Source organism: Stenella coeruleoalba, assembly GCF_951394435.1.
Source record: "Stenella coeruleoalba genome assembly, chromosome: 4".
NCBI classification, from domain to species: Eukaryota; Metazoa; Chordata; class Mammalia; order Artiodactyla; family Delphinidae; genus Stenella; species Stenella coeruleoalba.
The window spans coordinates 61,199,503-61,225,320 of record NC_137149.1 but is presented as its reverse complement, the minus strand read 5'-3'; the positions used below and the strand labels follow the sequence as shown (position 1 = coordinate 61,225,320).

General features: G+C 36.3%; 1 long non-coding RNA gene across 2 annotated transcripts in view; it reads left to right on the top strand.

The window, feature by feature from the left end:
* The window catches only part of LOC307186006, a 424,126-nt gene that overhangs the window by 228,412 nt on the left and 169,896 nt on the right, over positions 1-25,818 (top strand). Inside the window, exon 7 of one of the 2 annotated variants that reach the window (XR_013828233.1) lies at positions 23,322-23,420. This is a non-coding gene — a long non-coding RNA (uncharacterized lncRNA). Of the gene's footprint in view, positions 1-23,321; positions 23,798-25,818 lie in introns of those variants that run through there. The other variant, XR_013828234.1, reaches the window with a different exon arrangement.

Genomic DNA, 25,818 nt, shown 5'->3' with positions numbered 1-25,818 from the left:
AAAAGTGTTAGCTATCTGATACACCAACTCTGATAGCACTGTTTAGGTTGAAGTAAAGATATTGGATTATTGACTGTATGGTAGAGTGGAAGCAAATATCAAGGGAAGCTGAAACTAACCTTCAAACAATGTGGGGAACATGTCCCAACTTGACATGACAACTGTCTGGTTGATCTGCTACAGTTCTTTGGGGAAAGCCAGGCCCTATTGAGCAACTGATTCTAGAAAGATGGGAATGTAATGTAATGAGAATTCTTCAAAAGCTAGAGGGTAGTGTCACTGGGCAACAGTCCCCTTAACTATGATTAGCAAAGCAGAGAGAGGGTTTTAGGTTAAATCAGGAGTTTAAAGCCAGATATCTCTTACTGTGAGGACTCTTAACCTCAAATCATTGCTGCCTTTCTGAATCTGTCAACTAACATAGAGTTATCCTAATGCTTTTAAATAGAAAAATCGCAACTCTATTACTTATAATTGAGATCTCACCCCTATTTTAATGTTCCCTTTCCCTTAGCCAACTACAGCGGTCCTTTCAGGAACCACTGGATAGTGAATAATTATACATTTAGTGTAAACTTTTCAGATCTTTAGATAAAGCCTATATATGCTCTCCTTTTACAAATCTTTTTTGTCTAATTCTAGTCCGTTCTTCCTACAGTTATTCTATTTATAAGTGGTATTACTAGAGGAAAGTTGTCTTTTACCATTGGAAATACCATTTCCCTGGTGCTTGGGTATACATATAGCAACATAATTGTGGGCTATGAGGTCATTTCTTGTATTAAAATAAGTATTTCTCACTTTAAATTCCAAAAAGAAGTGTCAGCCATGTTGATGCCTTAATCACCTTTAAAGGCTTGAATAGGTAAGATCTTACATAATATAAAGGAAATATAAAGAGCAGTTTGTCAAAAGACAGAAACACTAGTGATGTATGACAGACTCCCTTTTCCCTCCAAAAAGACGATTTGCAAAATTCCACAGTATTGGAAGGAATGTGGGTTCATAACTTTCCCCTCAACTCTGTATGTGAGAAGGCACCTGTTAAATGCAGTATCATCTTTGAGGATTCCCTTTCTTCAGTAACAAATACTTTTCCTGTTTTGTTTAGGTTAATCAGATAGAGGCTTCCAAAGAAAGAAATGTTACTGATAATCATAACCTCTTTCAACCTAACCTGTTGCAGAGGGAGGTTGAATGACTTACTAAGGACGTGAATTTTATTTAAGGAAAGATTGAAGAGTGAGGTCGGATGGTTAGCATAACTTAAGTTGTGCTTTAGGATTATTACTCTGACTCTCTTAATATAAATTAGGCTGATTTAGAAAGTAAGAGTTTGGAGAAAATTATGACTCTTGTTTTTGTTGACCTGGGACTCTCCCAACCCAATCCACTTTCTGGTGACAGGGCCCAGTGCCCTTGCCCCAGAGTAGTCACGTGGTAGGGTGGTAGGTAACCCAGGAGGGCCAGAGTTTCTCTACCTGGAATTGGCCCAGAAGACATCATAAATCTTGGGTCACATCAGGGAATTATGTGTGTCAGCAACAATCAATTCTAGTACTCAATCTTCCAGGTCCAGAGGTGAGCACACACCACAGGAAACCAATATGAGTCTTCTTCAATTTTTTTTCTAATAGACCTAGATCCTTGCTTTTTGGATCTTGGGTACTGATAGTATCTCAATCTAGTATAGTGAGACCATGTTCCCATGTTCCTCACCATGTGCAGGAGCTTGTTATTCAGTAGAGAAAATAAATATTCTGATGTGAAACAGAATAGAGAAAGATGAGAGAGAGAGAGAAAGAGAGAGAGCACGGACATGCACACAGGAGGCTTAATGGTGTTGAAATTTCTGCCCTTTGCAGATTCAGTTTTGTGCAATAAAAAATTTCTGCCACTACTTATTTGTTTTTAGGAAAAGTACAGAGCTGGAGATAATTAAAAAGCAATACAGTCTCAAGATCTATAAAATAAATCTTCTCAAGACCTAAAAGACAAATGCATATAATCCTGCTTGCCTGATAGGAATGAGTAGTGTTGAAATGATTCCTGTGTCCTAAAGATTTGGAGTTTTCCAAGAGTGAGGGACGTGGTTAACTAGATAATGGAACACTGTGTGAATCCAGGGCTGTGATCACACAATGCATGCAGGAAATAGAAACTTTGTATTTGTGGCAAGATGTTTATGGGGGCCAGAGGGACAACACCACAAAAGAAATTGCTTGTCGTATTTTACTTTGTTCTGAAAACAATGATGGATCACTGAAGACTTTCCCAAGCAGGAGAGGGATATGTTCTGATACGCCGTTAAGGTAAATGATTCTACCTCATAATATGGAGGATAAGCAGAAGGCGCTGATGTGAAGGAAAGGAGGCCACTCACAGAGTGATTAAAATAATTGAGGTCATAAATAATACAGGCATGTACAAAGATTGTCAGTGAGGCTGGAGAAGAAAATACAGATTCAAAGACTATTAAGACTCAAAGATTTTACCTCTTATTCAGAGCATGGTAATATATAGGTAGTGGAGGCAGGTTTGGGGACAAGAGGGAATGGGGGGACCGGGCGATATCTTTGATTTTAGCATTTTTGAAATTCATTCTTATGGTACTTCTACATAGTTCTAGAAAAAGGGTGAAAATGTAGAACTTGTGTTTAGGGTGGATGTCAACATTAAATATACAGCTGAGAAACATCAGCAAAAAATATTTTTCAGCTATGTCTGATATTAAATACAAATTTCAAAACATTATTGAGTAGAAAGTAAAGTAAAAAAAAATTGTAATCTAACTCTCTAAAATTATCTAGATGATATTAGTGCTATAAAGATAGTTATTGAGAGGAGATTTTACAGAATCTGATTGAATATTTTTATTTTCTATCCAAGGTGTGGACTGTGGACTTGAATTGTTTCAAAGAAAGAGCACTATAGTAACTAAATTTCTTTAAGTGGCAGTGAATGGATGGGTAGTCTAAGTTCTGGCATTATGGTAGCCTTAGAAATACAGTCAGTCCCAGCATGATCTGAGCTTCTCCAGTTTGACACAGTCGCCTAGAGCTATATGTTTCCCTGGGTTGGGCCTTGGGCTCCAAAGCAATCTGTGTTGAGATTTTGTGCATCTGCTCCAGCTTTTTGTGTGGGCATACGTGGCATATGTATGTATGCTTGTGTGTGTGTGTGTGTGTGTACATGTGTGGATTGTGTGTTTATAGCATATGTATGCCTGTATGTACACATGTGGGTATGACTGTGATTGCTATCTTCCAAACTAAAATAGCCTGAAATGAGCAAGAATCAATTGATCTAGTTCAATTTATTTGATGAATTAAATTGGCTAAGAACTAAAATTCTAAAATGCTGCTGTAAGGTAACTATAAAGACGTAATTCCGACGTAAACTATCTTTCGAAACTATGTTCAAGACTCAAAATAGTATGCTATTTTGCAGTGCAACTGAGTATAGCTTGTCTAACTTAAACTAAAATTATATGTTTCAAGTAGATATTTGATAAACCAAACACACCAGCTCAGTCCCCTAGAGAGACTCATGTAATTAGAATAAATGTTTGTCCCACTTGTTAATAATTTTCATGAAAATTGATTAAGGGTACTATTTTATTTTTACCACTTTTAACTGATTAACCAAAGCATACTTTAAAATACGAGTTTATATCTTCTTGTTCTAGCTGGCTGCTCAAAATGCTGAGATTTTAATTTTCAGAAATTGCTGCCCCTTTTTTGGCCGTTATTATATAGAAAATAAACTGCTGCTGTTCAGAGTTCTAGTAGCTCACACAATTAGTAGTTTAATTTTAAACACACATTTTTCATATTTGCCAATATAAATGAGTATTTCTCTGTATTATTTTGTAGTAGAAGAGAAATTACAGTTCTTGAATACAAAATAATGTGTTTGTGTGCATGTGTGTGTGCTATGATAATATATCCTATGAAGTCTGTGTTCATTATTTCGTAAATCAGGTGTCAAGGATAATTTCCAAAGATTTATGAGCACATGCCATGCATAAGTAAGAGCATTATGGTAATATAAAAAGCTACAGGATAAATATTTAAAATTCTATAAAGTGTGCTCATTCCTCAAGCCAATCTAATTAGTATTCCTGATGCAATGAATGAGGATCTACTAATATTCAGGCAGGGTTCAGAGAATCACATTACCTAAATCAGGTAAGTGATAGATTGAAGAGGCATACCTATAAATTTGGCATATCATTCCTGAATTTTCTTTCACAATTAAGTTTATTTAATATTAAATAATCAATAATTTATAATTCTTAATTATAATTAATTATTATAATTTAATTAATAATTTCCAGGGTAATTATTAATTTTATTGGCCATAACATATAGAACATATGGTCTATTCCTCTGTTATTGTTATAAACATCACGGCATATACAAAAGAAGTTTTCAGGTAAATTAATTAACTGGTTAGCTAAAATATAAAGTGCGAAATATTCCTATGTTAGATACTTAGGATTTTGAGATCGTCTGGATATTAAGAATTTTTAAATCTACATATTTTAAAGATGTTATTTATATAATTGCAGTCATTACCAAGTGCTACATTGTTTTAGTATTCCTGTTGTAGATAAAGGATTAAATATTTAGAACATATCAAAGATAGGTTATTTCCTTTATCCTCTGCTTTTATTTCTGACAGTTTGTTTTCAGTGGTACCTGAATATGAGAGTGCAGTAGGCACCTCAGGCCAAAATTGCTACACCCAAGGAAAAAAATCAAGATAATGATATACCACATGCCTCATAAATAAGAGATTGAATTATGGATTTAATGAAAGATAGAAAATAGTTCCAGTCGACCTTGTAAATGTTTAAAAAATTAATGAAATAGAATTATAATTACATAAAATTATTCCACATTGTTAAGGATCAATTTCTAGCCAATTTCTTTGTTTGCCTAATTCTGTCTTTATATACTCCTTTACATATCTCCTGCTGTGTAACAGCAACAACTATTATCTCACAGTTTCTATGGGTAAGAAATCCAGGTGTGGTTTAGGTGGGTAACTCTGGCCCAAGATCTGTCAAGTGGTCGTAGTCAAGCTGCTGAGCAGAGCTGCAGCATCTCAAGACACTTCCATGACCACAAAGACATGGTTGGTGGGAGTCAAAAGATCCACTCCTAAGCTCACTCATGTGGCTGCTGGCAGGCCTCAGAGGACCATTTCCAATCTCCCTCCTGTGGCGTCTCTACAGGGATTCTTCGGCAGCTGGTTTCCTCTAGTGTAAACAATCCAAAAGAGAGAAAGGTCCAAGTTGAAAGCTTTCCATAACAGTCTTTTTATAACATAATCTTAGAAGTGATATCCCGTTATTCCTGCCATACTGTATTCATGAGAAGTGAATCAATAAGTACAGCTCACAAACAAGGGGAAAACAATTACACAAGGGAGTGATTAACAGGAGGCTAAGGTCATTAGAGGTTATATTAGAGGCTGCCTACCATAGCTGTTAGTCTTCTATAGGAAATTTCCCACCTAGTTAGGTTATTTGGAGCCATCACATCCACTATATAAACATGAATTTATCATAATATCCACAACGTATTCCTATGTCAGAAGACTACTCAATTATCCCTTTGAACTCTCCTCCATGATACCTACCTGTCCCCTCTCGCATTCTCCTTACATATGTCCAACTTTCAGCATGCTCCTCAATCCCCTGATGGCTTTCCTGCCTTTTCCCTCAGCAGATGGCTGCACATTCTTATCTCTCTTTAGTTTAGAAAAACTAAAGTTCATTAAGCATTTAAGCATTAACATTCTCAACTTCCTACCATATCCGCAACACACACAAATTGATCAGAGCCTGTACTCCTCACTTCTTTCTTTCCGCATCTCAGAAGATTTTTATTCCTCTTCTTGTAATTTTGACTAGACCTTTTGGGGTTGATGGAAGCAGTTCAGCTCTGAGTTTCCCAAACCTCCCTAATGGGAAGAAACATTTAGGGTGCTCTCTTCCCTGAAAATTTAAATCCATCAGGTTGAGTTGGGGACTGGGAATTTGCATTTTGGCCTGGACAACAGATGATCTTATCTTCAGATAAGTTTGGAAAGCACTGTGTCATTTAAGTAAGACTATTTATTAAATACAGTACTCATCTTAGGGAGTACATTCACTAATTGCTATGGGGAATACAAAATTACATATTAGAAAGGACCTGACCCAAAATTAGTTTCTAAGGGATGAAATAGGGCATTCCTTAAATGAAAATAGCTAAGAAGATGACAAACAGAGAATGTACACATTTTAGTTACAAACAAGGTGTTAGAGTTGCTAAGTGAGTTTAAGTGATTGCAATTTGCTAGGCTTTCTTTGGGGAGATTTTCACAGGAAGTTGGCTAATACTGAGCAATACTTTAGCAACTTGAACATTCTTGTTTTTTTTTGTTTGTTTGTTTTAAGGGAGAAAATGGAAAACCATTGTGGTAGTAGGTTTTGTTAAATTTTAGAAATGGTAGAGGTCAAGGCATTAAGTGGGTTTACTTGGACTGGATGGAGAACATGAGTCTTAAGATCACTTAGGAAATATGCAATTGTGGGGGACCTCTGAAAACTTAAGCTGTTACTATAACCCATAGATTATTTGTAGAAAAACGTAGACTTTTGACCTAATGGTGCTTGAAGAAAACTAATGTGTTATTCAGTATCCATGTGTCTGCTTCCAGGCTGAGAATTGTATAACCATTATAATTTAAACCTCCCAAGCACACTGTCAGGGAAGTATTATTACACTCCTCAATAAATGGATAAATGAAGGCTCAGACATGACCAAATCACAGTGTAAGAAAGTGGTAGTAGATTTGGGAAGCCAATCCAGCTCTAAGCCAAGTTCATTTCATTTCCTATTACTATAGTATTATATAACCACAGTTTTGAATAGTGTTTCCAAGATGGTTGCCATCCAAGGTCATTCTTAAATTTACATTTGTGAGAGAGAGAGAAAGAGAGAGAGAGAGAGAGAGAAACCAAATCTCCAAGCACTCCAAATATTACATTGGAAAAAAATCCTGTAGTCTGTTTGAGTAATGATGGGAAGTCAAAATGCTAGTATTCTTCCTGTACAATTTGAAGAAACACTTACATTTTAAAATTCATGAAAAATAATTTTTAAATTATAGAATAGCTTTACAGACTTCATTTAGCCACTATTATTTCTGCCCACATCCTTTTTTTAGAAAAGAATTAAATTGAATAATAATGGAATCTATGAATGCTTTTAATCAATATTCAAAAAAAATTCACTTTAAATTTCCTAAATGCAAATTGATAAAACATACCATAGAATTATCTCCAAATGTCAGGAGGGATATTTTAGAAGGGTACAAAGTGGTGTTTGATGTTAGTTACAGCTCAGTAATAACATGGTAAACTCTTAGTTTAGCATCTTTGAGCATCCTTTTGAGACAAAGCAATTACCTCTTATCATGGCTATCACAAGCAACTTCAAAGACCAGTCCTAGGACTCTTCTACTTATAAAACTCGAGGTGGAGAATCAGAATCTGAGCCTCTTTTTTCATGACCCACACCTCCTTGGGTCCAGCACTGGTTTTCCCTTTCCAGAAACCCCTGACTATGGCATCTCATATCAACAGTCCACCCCAACTTCTGGTACAGCTGCTGCTTTAGCAAGCCACAGTGACTATCCCACAACCTATGTCTTCAGCACTACATCCCGAGGCATAATCCCCAGCAGGCACTCTTAGTAAATCTTTGACTCCTGCTCTAATAGCTGCTCTCAGACCCTCTCTGGCTGGCTCCGGAGACTCCAATCAACTGAGAGGACATTATATAGAAACACTTTAAAGGCTATAAAGTGCTCTAGACCTGTAAGAGGTTCTTTGTAGTGTATTTTTTTTCTCTTGAAAGGTTTTTATAGGTCCCATTAGAACTGTACCAGAAGGACTTAGGTGATGTTGAGACATCGAAAGGAAACCCACATTTTTCCAGATGTGAAAATAGCCATAGAAGAAAATATTTAGGCACAAATAATTACCTTGGCAAACATTACTATTTTAAGGAGCAATGATGTCACTCTTTTTCATTTTAATATAATCATTCAGATAAGAATAAAATGAAGAAAAATGTCTGCATCTGATACAGGGATAATAATGGGGCTAGAGTTTGATGAAATTAGGGAATAAAGGAGTAATTCCATTTCTAGGATGCATTTTTACTTTTCCTTTCATATGCATGTTCCATGTGAACACTGAACCCAGATGAATACTAATTAGTACTTAATATTCATCAACTTGTATAACGGTTCTCAACATAATGGTGATTAGCTTTGGATATTTATAGTATCATGAATTAGTTAGAGAAATGCATCATTTTCATTAGAATTACATTATGTTCCATAGGGGAATTTGTGTTCTGATACTGAGAAAATACAATAATGTTTTTAAACTCCACATTTCAAGGAAACTGAACGTATTTGTTCATATACCTGACAAGTAGTCACGTCTGTAAAATTGAATGGATAAAGAAATATTTTCCAAAGAGTTATTTTTTTAGTCTTACCATCTTCCGTATTTTTTTTCAATCCATGGGAGAAATTAATCTGTCACCAATTAACCTTGTACTAGGCCATGGAAATAGGCACCAACTCTCAAGATCCCATCTCCTCTTGGCTAATCAAAGATCCCATCTCCTCTTGGCTAATCAAGGATGTAGCCCTAGCAGTTGTCCTTTGCCTCTCCTGTAGCCTATTTTTTTCTATCTAGTAATATTCCTATCAACTAACAAACAAGCTGTTATCTTACTGTAAAAGCGTTGTACCCTTCAGAATTTCCTGTTCCTATGTGCAGCTTAATTTTTCTCCATAAAACCTATCTTCTCCCTTGATGCCATTGTCCTATTTCACTTTGGCCTATCAGCAGCATTTGACCCAATTGATTGTTTCCTAAGTCTTAGCTTTCAGGACACCATACTCTACTAGTTTTTTCTTTTACTTCACAGACAGCTCCTTATTAGTCTTCTTTGTTGGTTAAATCTAATATTCCTGACATCTAAAGTGTAGAATTCCCAGGGCTCGCTCCTACGACAATTTCTCTTTTCTATTTCAGTTACATATTTGGTGATCTCATCCAGTCTCATGGTCCTAAATTCTACTAATATGGCAACAACTCCCAAATTTATGTCTACAGCACAAATCTCTTCCCTGAATTCTAGGCTAATAAATTTGACTGATGACTCTACATCCCCATTTAGAGACAAATATCTCCAACATAATATGTCTAAAATTAAATTCCTGATATTCTCCATGAAAGCAGCTCATCCCACAGTCTTCTCTGCTTCAGTTATTGGCAACTTCATATTTCAGTTACTAGGGCCAGACACATTAAATTGATCCTTCACTCTTATCTTCTCACACCATACTTTCAATCACTGATGAATCCTGTTGACTCTACCTTCAGAACGCACTCAGCACTGACCATTTCTCACACCGTTTATTGCTGCTACCCTGACCTAAGACACCCTCATTTTCACTTGAATTATAGCCTCCAAACTGTGCTTGTGCCTCTTTGGTCTGTTATCAACATAGAAGCCTGTTAAAATGTAAGTCAGATCATGAACTTCCCTGCTCAGAAACCTCCAATAGTTCCTCTTCTGACTCAGAGTAAGGACCCAAGAACTCAGTGCCCATACAATCAAGCTCCTGTTCCCTCTGACATAATGTCTTATTTCCCTCTCACTCTGCACCAACCGGACTATGACATCATGACTATGTCTTGATCAATTAAGTATGATTCCACCTCTCCTTGCACTTGCTGTTCTCTCTGCCTGGCATGCTTTCCTCTGAGATATCCTTATGACCTGCTCCCTTACTATCTTCAGAAAACACCAAGATTTTAATGAGGGTTTTTGTGACTTCTCTATTTAAAATTATACCCCCTCAGAATTTCCTCGTCCTAAGTGCTGCTTTATTTTTCTTTATTATGACTATCACCATCTAACATATTATGTAATTTACTCATTGACTTTTTTTCTTTACTGTCTTACTGCACTTAAATGTAAGGTCTTTGAGAGCAGGGATTTTGTCTGCTTCATTGCTATATCACCAGTTCTTGGCACAGAGTAAATGCCTATATATTTATGTGTTCCATATATATATAGATGATCTCTCTATATATAAAACATATAAATGAATGAGTGAAACAAGCTTAAAACCTAGTTGTGGAAACAAGGTTAACACTTAAGGAAGAAAACACAAATGGCAGAAGACTGGATGGAATGATGACAATGAATTTCAGAAAAAAGGAGATTTAGTGATCTAGAAGACTTGGTGAGCATTTGGGGGGAAAATTGGGCATTTGGCTAATAAGCTCTGAGAACCTGAATCTTCTACTGTACATTGAAGCAAAGACACCCATCCCTTCCTCTCTCAGATCACTCCATCCACTTTTGTGCTCCTGCACACAAGCTATCTATTCTGCTTAAGTAGTCATTCCTCTACCTTTGCCAATGGGGTGGGGGGGGGGAGTTCATCCACCTTGTCCAGGATCAAATATTACCTCCTATTCACATTTACTAGATGATAAACTCTATGAAGATAGATAATGAATCTGTTTTGCAAACCATTGTTTCCCCAGTACCTAGCACATAATAAGAATAGGATTATATAAATATTTGTTGAATGAATGAATGTATCTTATTTGATCTTCACATCCTCATTACATTGCCATCTTTGATTTCATAGTATATTTCTTTTGCTTTTCTGGCATTGTATTACGGTAGTGACTGTATTTGTCTGTGTCCACAATAACTTAAACTTCTTGAGAGTCAGGCTATATCTATGCCATGTTTGTACTTTTCACCTTCCTTCCCTAGGAGTATGTCACTACACAGTACAGTCAATAAGTATTTACATTGCAAAGTATATTCATTAGCTATTGCTGCCTTAAATAACTACAAAAATCTCTGAGGCACACAATAGCATTTATTTTGCTCATGCTCTTAAAGTTTAGCAGGGGTTCAGCTAATCCAGTCTGGGCTTGCCTGGGAGGTTCTCAATAACAGGTTCAGCTTGGAAATGTTCCACATGTCCCTCGTCTTCCTTGGATCAATGGGTTGGCTGGGCCATGTTCTCCTGGTAATGGCAGAGGGCAAGAGAGCAAGCTGAAACATGAAATGCCTCTTTTTATCTAGGCCTAATTAGAACATTGCCATTTCACCCATCTTCCATCTGTCAGCATAAGTTCCATATCTAATCCAGGAGTCAAGAGCTGTCAGTAGTAGGAAGAACTGCAGAGTCACATGACAAATGGTGAGGAAATGGCAAAGTGAGGAACTTGGGCCAATAATGCAATCAATCACATACATTGGCTTCAAATATACAGTAATAATACCAAAGCATTAAGCTTCACAGGGCTTCACAGCACTTTCATTCATTCCTCAAAAATTGTAAGTGCCTACCATGTGTCAGGCACTGGTCTATCTCCTGAGGATACCAAAATGAATAACAGACACAATAATATTGTGAAATAAAGAAGGAAGTAGTGACTCATTTTTAAAAAGAGTTAAGTGACGGTGTAATTCACAGGTGTAGTAAATAGGAAGGTCTGGAATTGAACGAAGGTTGGTCTTTCTTACAAATAAATTCTATACTATCAAATTTACCTATAAGCTAGACAGGATTAGAATATCACTCAGGGTCCATAATTTAAATGCAGAGACAAGGACAGAGATGATGTAACTCTGTTGTATATTAATATCATTGGATAAAGAAGGGTACTTGCTCAGTTTACAAATTATTCCAGGCCAGACGCCTCGCCTTATATGTATAAGACATACTGCTTTTAGCTAAGACAATCTTCCGAAACCCATCTTCTCACTTTCAAAGAACTCTTATACACATCCTTGGGGGTCAAGAAAACTTTAGACTCCAGAGGAAGAGTCTTTGAAAAGAGACATTACAAGGATATGAAAACACACCTTGAAACTTTATTAGTAAAATGAAACCCTGCATTTTTTCTTCTATTGTTACCCTGTGCGTTTTCACATTGCCTTCCCCCAATAAGCTGTTCCTCACAGGAACATATTGATTTAATCGAATCTTACAGCTGTAGCTGAGAAGCACCCTGAATAACAATCAGGCTTTTATATGGAATATGACTTAATTTAGAGAATAACTGCTGATGCAAGATGGCAGATTCATTAAACTGCCTGGCTGATCAATGTACTACCATTTGGAAAAGCTAGAGTAGGAACTAAATAGTTTTTCACATTGGTTGTCAGACCTCTTTTAAATATCTTGTTATATGTCATGACAGATGGATGAAAAACAGCTTTAGGTAATCAGAAGATCAAGCCAGCAATTTGAATCTACCAGGAGGGGAAAAAAAAGAAATCACCTACATTCAACAGGTGCTGTTCTGAGCCTCAGGCTTTTCAAGGAGGGCTCTGTATCAAATCAGAAATAAATGTGGTTCCTGCCCTTTGTGGTAACACTGACAGAGGAATACAAATCCTTAATTATAAAGCAGGCACTTCCCCTGTTTTCTCAATTTTCAGTGAATAGGAAGCTCCATAAGTTCAAGTGGGAACATTGTTTTTCCTATAATCTGTGCTATCAAAGGTATTTATAAGGAATTCACAAAAGCAGAGTCTTTATCTAAGAATTTGCAGGCCTCCTGCTGCTTATTCTAGAAACAACCATGTTCCTAAGATATCCTGGCCATAAGCACCAGACCTCAGTTGCTTGCTTCTAAATTCTCAGGGAGTTGTCTTAATCAGCAGCAGTCTGCCCTGCTCTAACTAGCCCAATTAGGATTAAGAAACAAGGGAAAAATTTTCTTGCCTCAAAGAACAGTCATGCAAACTGCAGTCAGTTGGCAAGGCATCTGGAGTGCAGCCCACCAACAGGGAACCACAGTTATGGACCTGAGAATATTTAATTTTAGCTCATTTTCAGTGGGAGTTCTACAGCTATAGCTAAGATTTTTTTTAAATGCTCTAAGTTGATATAACAGTGATTATCCTCTAATAGCTTCCCTGCTTGATGAAATCCTATCTTTCTGTGGAAAGATGTGTCTTTTGGAGTCTTATACAGAATTCTGCTCTTATTACTCTCTAAAGAAAATAATAAAGGTCAGAACGTGTCAAAAATTTTTAAAAGAATTTATCTTTATTTTTCCCTTCATAAATACCACTTCAAAACAAGGAAATTAAAAACACCATGAATGGGAAAGACCTTCAAAATGGCAGAGGACTAAGGAATGGAGATCACCTTCCTCCACACAGGTACATCAGAAATACAACTACATGTACAACAACTCCTACAGAACATCTACTGAACACTGGCAGAAGACCTCAGACGTCCCAAAGCTGTGTGACTGACAGGGTACTGGTGCTCCAGCCGGGTGTCAGGGCTCTGCCTCTGAGGTGGGAGAGCCAAGTTCAGGACATTGGTCCAACAGAGACCTCCCAGCTCCACGTAATATCAAACGGTGAAAGCTCTCCCAGAGATCTCCATCTCAACGCTAAGACCGAGCTCCAGGAAGCTCAATGATCAGGAAGCTACAGTGCTGGACACCCTATGCCAAACAACTAGCAAGACAGGAACACAACCCCACCCATTAGCAGAGAGGCTGCCTAAAATCATAATAAGGTCACAGACACCCCAAAACACACCACCAGATGCAGTCCTGCCCACCAGAAAGACGAGATTCAGCCTCATCCACCAGAACACGGCACTAGTCCCCTCCACCAGGAAGACAACACAATCCACTGAACCAACCTTAGCCACTGGGCGCAGACACCAAAAAGAATGGTAACTACTAATCTGCAGCCTGCAAAAAGGAGACCACAAACACAGTAAGTTAAGCAAAATGAGAAGACAGAGAAACACACAGCAGAAGAAGGAGCAAGGTAAAAACCCACCAGACCAAACAAATGAAGAAGAAATAGGCAGTCTTCCTGAAAAAGAATTCAGAGTAATGATAGTAAAGATGATCCAAAATCTTGGAAATAGAATGGAGAAAATATAACAAATGTTTAAGAAGGGACTAGAAGAACTAAGGAGCAAAACAACAGTGATGAACAACACAATAAATGAAATTTAAAATTCTCTAGAAGGAATCAATAGCAGAATAACTGAGGCAGAAGAACGAATAAATGACCTGGAAGATAAAATAGTGGAAATAACTACTGCAGAGCAGAATAAAGAAAAAAGAATGAAAATAATTGATGACAGTTGTAGAGACCTCTGGGACAACAATAAACACACCAACATTCGAATTATAGGGGTCCCAGAAGAAGAAGGGAAAAATAAAGGGACTGAGAAAATATTTGAAGAGATTATAGTTGAAAACTTCCCTAATATGGGAAAGGAAAGTCAGTCAATTCCAGGAAGCACAGAAAGTCCCATACAGGATAAATCCAAGGAGAAACACGGCAAAACACATATTAATCAAACTATCAAAAATTAAACAGAAAGAAAAAATATTAAAAGCAGCAAGGGAAAAACAACAAATAACATACAAGGGAATCCCCGTATGTTAACAGCTGATCTTTCAGTAGAAACTCTACAAACCAGAAGGGAGTGGCAAGACATATTTAAAGTGATGAAAGGGAAAAAGCTACGACCAAGATTATTCTACCCAGCAAGGATCTCATTCAGATTCGATGGAGAAATTCAAACCTTTACAGGCAAGCAAAAGCTAAGAGAATTCAGCACCACCAAACCAGCTTTACAACAAACGCCAAAGGAACTTCTGTCGGCGGGAAACAAGAGAAGGAAAAGACCTACAATAACAAACCCAAAACAATTAAGAAAATGGTAGTGGGAACATACATATCAATAATTACCTTAAATGTAAATGGATTAAATGCTCCAACCCAAAGACATAGACTGGACGAATGAATACAAAAACAAGACCTGTATATATGCTGTCTACAAGAGACCCACTTCAGACCTAGGGACACATACAGACTGAAAGTGAGGAAAGGATAGAAAAAGATATCCTGTGCAAATGGAAATCAAAAGAAAGCTGAAGTAGCAATTTTTATATCAGACAAAATAGACTTTAAAATAAAGACTATTACAAGAGACAAAAAAGGATACAACATAATGATCAAGGGATCAATCCAAGAAGAAGTTTTAACAATTGTAATATTTATGCACCCAACATAGGAGCACCTCAATACATAAGGCAAACGCTAACAGCCATAAAATGGGAAATCAACCGTAACACAATCATAGTAGGGGAATTTAACACCCCACTATCACCAATGGACAGATCATCCAAAATGAAAATAAATAAGGAAACACAAGCTTTAAATGACACATTAAACAAGATGGACTTAATTGATATTTATAGGACATTCCTTCCAAAAACAACGGAATACACATTCTTCTCAAGTGCTTATGGAACATTCTCAAGGATAGATCATATCTTGGGTCACAAATCAAGCCTTGGTAAATTTAAGAATATTGAAATCGTATCAAGTATCTTTTCCAACCACAAGTCTATGAGACTAGATATCAATTACAGGAAAACAATCTGTAAAAATTTTCAAACACATGGAGGCTAAAAAATACACTACTTAATAACCAAGAGATTACTGAATAAATCAAAAAATACCTAGAAACAAATGACAATGAAAACACAATGACCCAAATCCTATGGGATGCAGCAAAAGCAGTTCTAAGAGGGAAGTGTATAACAATACAATCCTACCTCAAGAAACAAGAAACATCTCAAATAAACAACCTAACCTTACACCTAAAGCAATTAGAAGAACAAAACCCAAAGTTTGCAGAAGGAAAGAAATCATAAAGATCAGATCAGAAATAAATGCAAAAGAAATGAAGGAAACAATAACAAAGATAACAATAACAAAGATCAATAAAACTATCCAAAGAGGATAAACAAAATTGATAAACCATTAGCCAGAGTCATCAAGAAAAAAAGGGAGAAAACTCATATCAATACAATTAGAAATGAAAAAGAAGTAACAACTGACTGCAGAAATACAGAGGATCATGAGAGATTACTACAAGCAAATATATGCCAATAAAATGGACAACCTGGAAGAAATGGACAAATTCTTAGAAATGCACAAACTTCTGAGACTGAACTCAGAAGAAATAGAAAATATAAACAGACCAATCACAAGCACTGACATCAAGACTGTGATTAAAAATCTTCCAACAAACAAAAGCCCAGGACCAGGACAATTCTATCAAACATTTAGAGAAGAGCTAACACCTATTCTTCTCAAACTCTTCCAAAATATAGCAGAGGGAGGAACACGCCCAAGCTTTTTCTATGAGGCCACCATCACCCTGATACCAAAACCAGACAAAGATGTCACAAAGGAAGATAATTACAGGCCAATATCACTGGTGAACATAGATGCAAAAATCCTCAACAAAATACTAGCAAACGGAATCCAACAGCACATTAAAAGGATCGTACACCATGGTCAAGTGGGTTTTATCCCAGGAATGCAAGGATTCTTCAATATACACAAATCAATCAGTGTGATAAACCACACTAATAAATTGAAGGAGGTAATCCATATGATCATCTCAATAAATACAGAAAAAGCTTTTGACAAAATTCAACAGCCATTTATGATAAAAACCCTCCAGAAAGGGAACTTACCTCAACAGAATAAAGGCATAGTGGGAACTTACCTCAACAGAATAAAGGCCATATATGACAAACCCACAGCCAACATTGTTCACAGTGGTGAAAAACTGAAACCATTTCCACTAAGATCACGAAAGAGACAAGGTTGCCCACTCTCACTATTATTTAACATAGTTTTGGAAATTTTAGCCACAGCAATCAGAGAAGAAAAAGAAATAAGAGGAATCCAAATTGGAAAAGAAGAAGTAAAGCTGTCACTGTTTGCAGATGACATGATACTATACATAGAGAATCCTAAAGATGCTACCAGAAAACTACTAGAGCTAATCAATGAATTTGGTAAAGTAGCAGGATACAAAATTAATGCACAGAAATCTCTGGCATTCCTATACACGAATGATGAAAAATCTGAAAGTGAAATTAAGAAAACACTCCCATTTACCATCGTAACAAAAAGAATAAAATATCTAGGAATAAACGTACCTAAGGAGACAAAAGACCTGTATGCAGAAAATTATAAGACACTGATGAAAGAAATTAAAGATGATACAAATAGTTGGAGAGACATACCATGTTCTTGGATTGGAAGAATCAGCATTGTGAAAATGACTCTACTCCCCAAAGCAATCTATAGATTTAATGCAATCCCTATCAAACTACCACTGGCATTTTTCACAGAACTAGAACAAAAAATTTCACAATTTGTGTTGAAACACAAAAGACCCCAAATAGCCAAAGCAATCTTGAGAATCAAAAATGGAGCTGGAGGAATTAGGCTCCCTGACTTTAGACTACACTACAAAGCTACAGTAATCAAGACAGTATGGTACTGGCACAAAAGCAGAGATATAGATTAATGGAACAGGATAGAAAGCCCAGAGATAAACCCACACACATATGGTCACCTTATCTTTGACAAAGGAGGCAAAAATATACAGTGGAGAAAAGACAGCCTCTTCAAGCTACTTTTATAAAGAATAATATTTTTCACTTGCTTTGACAACTAGTATAATTTGTCAAATTTCTGCCCTCTTTGAATTATTATGCATGGCTTTAAGGCTTGTCTTTCTGTGCATAGCACACTTTGACATCATTTCAACCTTTTTCTACTATTATCTTTCCACTATGACTTTTTTTTTACCATTATGTTATTGAAATTTCATGTTTTGATAAACATTTTCTTTTCTTTTTTTTTTTATTTTTTATTTTTTTGTGGTATGCAGGCATCTCACTGTTGTGGCCTCTCCCGTTGTGGAGCACAGGCCCTGGACGCACAGGCTCAGTGGCCATGGCTCACGGGCCCAGCCCCTCTGCAGCATGTGGGATCTTTCCAGACCAGGGCACGAACCCGTGTCCCCTGCATTGGCAGGCAGACTCTCAACCACTGCGCCACCAGGGAAGCCCAACATTTTCATTTTTTAATGAAGCAATTTTAATATAGAATGCTTCAGAATACTTGAAGTCTTATTTATGTAAAGTTGCCTATACATAGGCAAACTTTAACAGTCCAAGAACAGGCTTGAAGATGCAAGAGTGGTAATTTTGGTGGTCAAGAAAAAAAGTAAAAATACAGAATACATGAGTCTTCTTTGTCAGGATACTATTAAACTGTATTCTTTTGTGTTCCTTGCTGATCAAAGAAGCAGGATGCAAAGAGAAGTGAGATGGAAGAAGGCTGAAAACAAGCTATACCCAATCAGTTGGCCGAGACTTTATTCTGTCTCTTCAAAACTCACATATCTGGGGTTTTCCTCACACTGAAGGTTTCCTATTACCTCCATTTTAGAAATAATTATGGTAAATATATTGTTGCCTAAAAGGATGTAGAAAGTCAAAACACTTGTTAAAAACTAATTGCAAATAGACCTACTCTTCTCAAGCATCAGAACTTTGGAAAGATCTTGTGACCATGACTAGGGCCTTGGTCATGATAGAATTGTTTTCTTTTTTTTTTTTTTTTATTATTTGCGGTACGCGGGCCTCTCACTCTTGCGGCCTCTCCCGTTGTGGAGCACTGGCTCCGGATGCGCAGGCTCAGCGGCCATGGTTCACGGGCCCAGCAGCTCCGCGGCATGTGGGATCTTCCCGGACCGGGGCACGAACACGTGTCCCCTGCATTGGCAGGCAGACTCTCAACCACTGTACCACCAGGGAAGCCCAATAGAATTGTTTTGAAATATAAGAAGGAAATATTTCAGCTACTAAATAACTTCCACCTTTTCTTAGAGCTTTTGATTCAAAGCACATTGTAGGATCAGCTCAGATCTGATTTCTCTGTATGCTAAAGTCAGTTTAAGGCGTTATAAATGAAACTTAGATATCTTTTTTGTTCATGTATCATCATAAATTCACCATCATTTAATATTCATTGGTCACTGTACTGGTTATCTATTGCCACATGAATGCTACATGACACAGAACTCGGTGGCATATAAGAAGAGACGTTAATTAGCTTATGTGGTTGCAAGGTTTAGCTAAAGTGGCCCTGGCTCACCCATGCATCTGCATCAGCTGCAGGTCATCCAGGCAGCGCTGCTGTTACTGTCTGGGTTCATAGACTTACCTGGGAGTTGTCTAGCTGTTAGCTGATCTAGGATAGCCTTAACTGGGATGACTTCAGTGAGTCATGTACCTTTTATCCTCTAGCAGTCTCGCCCTGGCATGTTCTTATAACAATAGCAGAGGTGCAAAATTAGGCAAGCCCAATTCAAAGAGTGTTTTTCAAACTTCTCCTCGGTTACGTTTGCTGACTTCCTACTAAACGAAGCAAGCCAATGGCCAAGGCTAGGATCAGAGCAGAAAGTCACAACAAAGTTATGTGGCAAAGAGTATCGATATAGAGAAAGGTGAAGAATTAGGGCTATTTTGTGAAAACTACAGCAGAGTTCTCTTCTAGATACTTTATAGGACTGGAGGATGATACAGTTCATGCTCTTATAGGATTCGTGGATCCAGTAACACATAATTAATATTCCCCAAGGGAGAAGAATTTCTTGACCTTATTAGTGCTATCAGAAATGAATATTGCCTATGCTCTTCCCCCTCTCCATCCATGAAGGAATTTGGAGGGGGGTGAGTTTCATTTGGCTGTTTTTTTATGACTTGAAGTATTAGCTGACAATATTCAATGACAAGTATAGAGTAATGTTCTCTTGCACTCAGGAATGTTGTAAGGAGATAAAAGTGAAAATGAAATGACAAAGGAAATGAGGCAGAAAATAAGACCTCTGGGCAATTAAAATTCAGCCCAAGCCAAACAAGTGAAATTCTTTTAGGTAGATTGTATAAATTCAGTTGATTATAGATTTAAAAGAAAACAATTTTGAGGTTGCTTATCACCATGAACAGCTGCTAGACCTCCAAATGGAATTTCCTAATGAGTATGGAAACAAAATCTGTTTCTTTCTTTCCCAGCTACTCTGCATTTGCCTGGCTGCTGACCAACACTGACCAGCTGCTGCTCTCAATTCTGCAGCCACCTGGTCTCATTGCTGACATTTGAGTTTGAAAGGAGTACATACTTCTTAAATATTATAATATTAAATATTCCAGATATTATCCCATATTTTATACGGTACCTGGCTTCTGGATTGACCCTAATAGAAAATGTCAAAATCTCCCTGGTCTTTCTATTAGACAAAATGAGGTGCTTGGCGGGTCTCATGGAGGAGACTATGGTGGCCATCCCTTCCTTCTGTGTTTGTCAGTAATGTGGAGATTGAGAAACTGAAACCTACATTTCCAAGACTCTTTTGCAGTGAGGGTTCTTGATGTGATACAGTTTATCCAATTAGGCTGGAACATAGAAGGAAACAGAGCCATGATTTGGAATTGCTGCAGTGACTGCTTTAAAGTTTGCTCAGGAAGGCTCTGGGATTGTCTGTGGCTACTTTAGCTGGAGAGCAATTATAGAAGCCACTTTGAACCATCATCAGGTGTTGGGAGTTTCAGGTGAACAGTCATCAGGTGTTAGAAATATAGATTTAACTTCTCAATCTTCATACCACTGACAAACACGGAAGAAGGAAGGGAGAATGGCTGCCAGAAGTCTCCACAGTAAGACCCTCCAAACACTTCACTGTGTCTCGTCAGGTGTGTGACTTGAGAGGCAGGGTGTGGTAAATATTGACTTCCTGATTTCTGGATGGATGCTAAGGCTGTGCATGTGTGGAACACGTTCCACAATTCCTGGCGGTGAGTTCCCACTTTCTCACTTCTTTGTTATAGTAAGGATAGTAGCTCTCTTGCTGGGATAGGTTTGTAGTGTTGTTGTGGGCCTCATTCCTAGAGGGCTGGCTTCTTAGTCTTCCAGTGATTTTGTAAGTATTTAATTCCCTTTATTTTTGGAAGCAATTAATTCCCTTTCTGTTATCTGCAACCGAATCATGACTGATATAATAATGCTGAAACCAGAGACATGAGTTAGTTATCTCCTTCTTTGGCCACCAAAAGTAAAATGTAAAATACAGACTCACAAAAATTTTTAAATAACTGAAATAACTAAAAATTTAAAAAATAAACTATAGACTCATGCTTTTACTTCATTAATTTTTATTGCTTTTCCTTTTGTTTACTTCTCTTCAAAATTATGAAATATTTCAAGATCATAGAAATAGTATGAAAAATAGTGTAATAGATCTCTAAGTATCCACTGCAAGACTGAGCAAACATTGATATTTGAATATATTTGCTTTAAATCTTGTTTTTTGACTAAAATATTACAGATGTTTCTAATCCCTCCCTAATCCCACTTCTTTTTATATATCTTCAGAGGTAATCAATGTCTTATAAAATACATATATATTCCATGCATGTTTTTATGCTTTTACTATACATGTATATGAGCTCATGCCACTATCCATTATCCTTTTATATTTTTATCCTTCATATAAACCATTTTATACTGTAGGAATCATATTTTCCAATTTGCCATTTCAATCAGTATTATGTTCCTGATAATTTTCTATTTTTGACATATAGATCCAGTTAATTTATTTTAATTTATATATGATTTTCCATTGGCTGATTATATTATTTCCCTCCTGGGGTTGTTTCCAAGGATTGATTTTCTAATAACATCTCAAAATCAATATGCTAATGATTGAATTTGTAATTTCCCTTGACCTTTTACAGGGGCTCCTATAACTGATCTCCTTGTTTTTGTCAATGGCATTTACACCCCCAAATCCTTCCACCTCCAAAACTTTGGAATCATCTTGACATGTTACATTCATTATTGATTAATTCGTGGAACACTGGGTCCTTGTCAGTCTTTATGTCTGTGCTAAAATGTCATCTTCGAAGAGACCTTCCGAAAGTAGCCTCCCATCCCCTCACTCACTCTCCAACAGCCTCTTCCTTCCTTTCAGACCATTTATCACAATGCATAATCAATATTTACTTATGTTCTTGTTTATTTGTTGTCTATCTTCTCCAGTTGACTGTAAGCTCTCTAAAATTCGGGACTAGGTCTTTATATCCAGTACTATCATGAGATCATGGTAGGAGTTCAGTAGATATTTGATAATGAGTGAATGAATGAATGCATTGTGCATCCCATTGCATTCTAAATTCACCCAGTCATGTTCTGAAGAATTTTTTTTCCCAAAATATCAATAATATAAATCTAAGCAGAGGACATTTAGAAATAAATGCTTTACAGTAGCACATTGCCTGGTTATATGTTTATAATTGTAACCACTAGAAATGGTAAATATTTTATTCATATAAAGTGTTCCTTTTGTTTTTACCTTAAGATAAATAACACAAAATAAAATCACCTTGTCAAACATGTGGCCTATTAATTATATAGAAAAGTACAAAAATAATACAGGCACCTATGTGCTCACCATTAAGATTAAACAGACTTTAACGTTTTGCCGTATGTGCATCAAATCTGTCTTTTAAAATGGGAAACAAAATGGTAGAGACTCAGCTAAATTCTCCCTCTTCTGTCTCCTTTCCTTGCCACCGATAGCCAATATCTCAAGCTTGTGTGTCTTCCCTGTGCATGTCATCTTGTATATAAAAACAGTATAGGGCTTCCCTGGTGGCGCAGTGGTTGAGAGTCCGCCTGCCGATGCAGGGGACACGGGTTCGTGCCCCAGTCCGGGAAAATCCCACATGCCGCGGAGCGGCTGGGCCCGTGAGCCATGGCTGCTGAGCCTGCGCGTCCGGAGCCTGTGCTCCACAACGGGAGAGACCACAACAGTGAGAGGCTCGCGTACCACACACACACACAAAAAACCAAAAAACAGTATAGCTATTATTTTATATGTGCACCCTGCATCGCTTATTTAAGAAAAAAACACAATTACAAAACAAAGTTAGACATAAAAGTAAATATTTGTTTTGAATAAGAAATCACAGCACACTTAAAATTCAAAGAGCAGATAAATGTCACAAGCATTGCACAGTCTGCAAAAATAACATATTTTGAAATGAATTGCTTGACCTACCTCTATAATATATACATTTCCTCTACATTTGTGACCATAGTCCTTGATTACCTCTTCCCATGACAATATTTTAAAATGTTAATTTCTACAGAGCAAAAAGAAAGAAAATTATTTTCCCTCTAGCATGGATGAACTAAATTAATTTTTTATTATAGATAGCTGGAGTGTAATAACTTAATACTTCACACATGTGCTTCCTTGTTATTGTGTTGATACAGGTTTATGTTCAGCACATCCAGGGATTTAAGAGAAAGATACACTTGCCAGTGGAGGTCACTTAGCAACTGCTGAAAGAAGGACTGACTCATCTCAAAAAGGTAATGCATGCCTGTCATCCCATTATCTTACTTCCTGCTTAGCTTCTTAAAAGAAATAAATGTAAGTAATGCACTAACCGAGTATATATATCGTCAGTAATTTCTCTCATATTGGATACCTTTCAACATCCTGAAACCAAGGCTTTTATGTTTAACCATAAATTAATATTCAGAATAAAACAGCCTCCCTAAAAAGAGGCCTATGCAAGTGAAAGTTGCCAAAACTTAAGGTTCATTTGTTAAATCTACTGTCATTTGTGTGTGTTTATACTTTACATGTGTGGCACTGTCTCTAGGGTAGCAAATTAGAATGAAATTCTGAGTTATAGGATGTGTCCACCTTAAGTAAATTGCTAACCAAAATAGTTCTAACATTTTACACTCTACTAGTGAGTCCCTGTTACATTTTCATCAACACCTGGTGTTCCCATATTTATTAATTTTGACAGCTGGATGTGAGAGGAATTCTTACTGTTGTTTTCATTTGCATTTAACTTCTTATCAGTGATGTTGGTCATTTAATGTATTGATACTTATTGTCTATTTTGATTTCTTCAAATGTGAATTGTCTGTTTGTATCCTTGGATTATTTTTATTGGATTTGCTTCATTTTTATTTATTGATTTGAAGACATTCTTTGTATCTTCCAATTGCTAATTCTTTACCTGTTAAATGGATTATAAGTATCTTCTTGCAGTCTATGATATATAATATTAGTTTATTTCTGATCTCTTTTGTCATGCAGAGGTTTTCAGTTTAATGTAGCAAAATTTATTTATCTTTTATTTTATGAATTTTGCTTTTTGCTTCATGAGTATGAAAATCTCCTTTCACAAAGATATATTCTCTTGTTTCTTTAAAAGTTTTAGAGTTTTATTTGTTATATTGAGTTCTTCGATGCTTCTGGAATTCGTTTGGGGGTATATATTTGGGGTATATGAAGTAAGAAATATTTTACTTGCTATAATTAGAGCTCCATTTGGTTGAAATGCCTTCCTTTTGCCACTGGATTGTAAAGTCAAGTAATTCATTTCATCAGAATTGAAATCCTGACTCCATCCTCACTAGCTGTATGATCTTAAGCAAGTTACTTAAACTGGGTCATTCCTCAGTTTACAAATATTGCACCATGTGGGGACACTGTGAAAATTAAATGAGTTAATAATTACAAAATTTTTAGGTGACATCTTGACATATATTAAACACCCAGTGACAGTACCTCAATAAATTGTATCCTTCTTCCTTTTCATGCTGAAGTTCAGTATAATTTGATAAAGGAATAAATAAGGAGGCCAAAATATTTATTATTAAAGACAAAGAGTACAGTTTAGAAGCAGACTTGGAGGCTTATTCGTAACCTTAGAGTTAGGCAGACTTTTACACTTAGTTATAGGCAAGGCTGGATTAGGTTAGGCTTCACATGTGGAAGGCCTGCATAGATATCATATTTTGCTAAGATATTCTTTGGAAATTTTGTATATATGTTCATTTCCTGACCTATCCTTCTCAAATATTGGTATTAAGATTATACTGTTTCTGTTTATTTTTGTTTTTTTTTTCTTTTTTGACAATAATTTGCATGAAACTGGAATCACCTGTTTATTAGACGTTGGGTAACTTTCTTTTATAAAACTGCCTAGACCTAAATCCACACACCTACCCGCTATGAGTTTATTTCTATGTGTGGATTCTATTCTACTCTTCTTTCTCTTCAGTAATTATAAAACTGTTCAGTTGTTCTACTTCTTCTTGAGTGAGTTTTTGTAAATTATAATTTTCCAGAAATTTTTCATTTTATTGCAATAAAATCGTGCATAGTAGTCTCTTATGATATTTTCAGGTCTTTAGTATATCAGTGACTATGTTTACTTTCTTTATTCCTAGTAGCATAGGAACATGTGTGTGTGCATTTGTGTATTTTTATGTGTGTTTGTGTGGGTGCCTCTTTTTATTTTTTGTGGACAGTCTCACTAGAATTTTGCCTAATTTATTAATCTTCTAAAAGCATCAATTGTAAATTTTGTTGATATTTCCCTTTTGCCTTTTTTATATTTTTACTGATATTTATGTCCTGCTTTTATTTTCTTATATTCTATTTTTCTGGTTTCTTTTGTTGAATGCTTATTTCTTATTTATCAGTATGTCTTTGCTACAATACAAACTTAAAGATAAATATTCCTTTCCTATATGGTTTTAGCTGCATCTCATCAATTTAATATAATTTAATTTATGTTACATTTTCTATTCATCCCAGTATTTAGTTAAAAGAATGTTAAATTATCCAATTAAGGGATTTTTAGTTATCTTTTTATAATTCATTTTATTTTGTATGGTTATAAAATATCTGGTACTTTTTTTGTAATTTTTTTCTGTATTATAGTACACACTCATTTTGGTG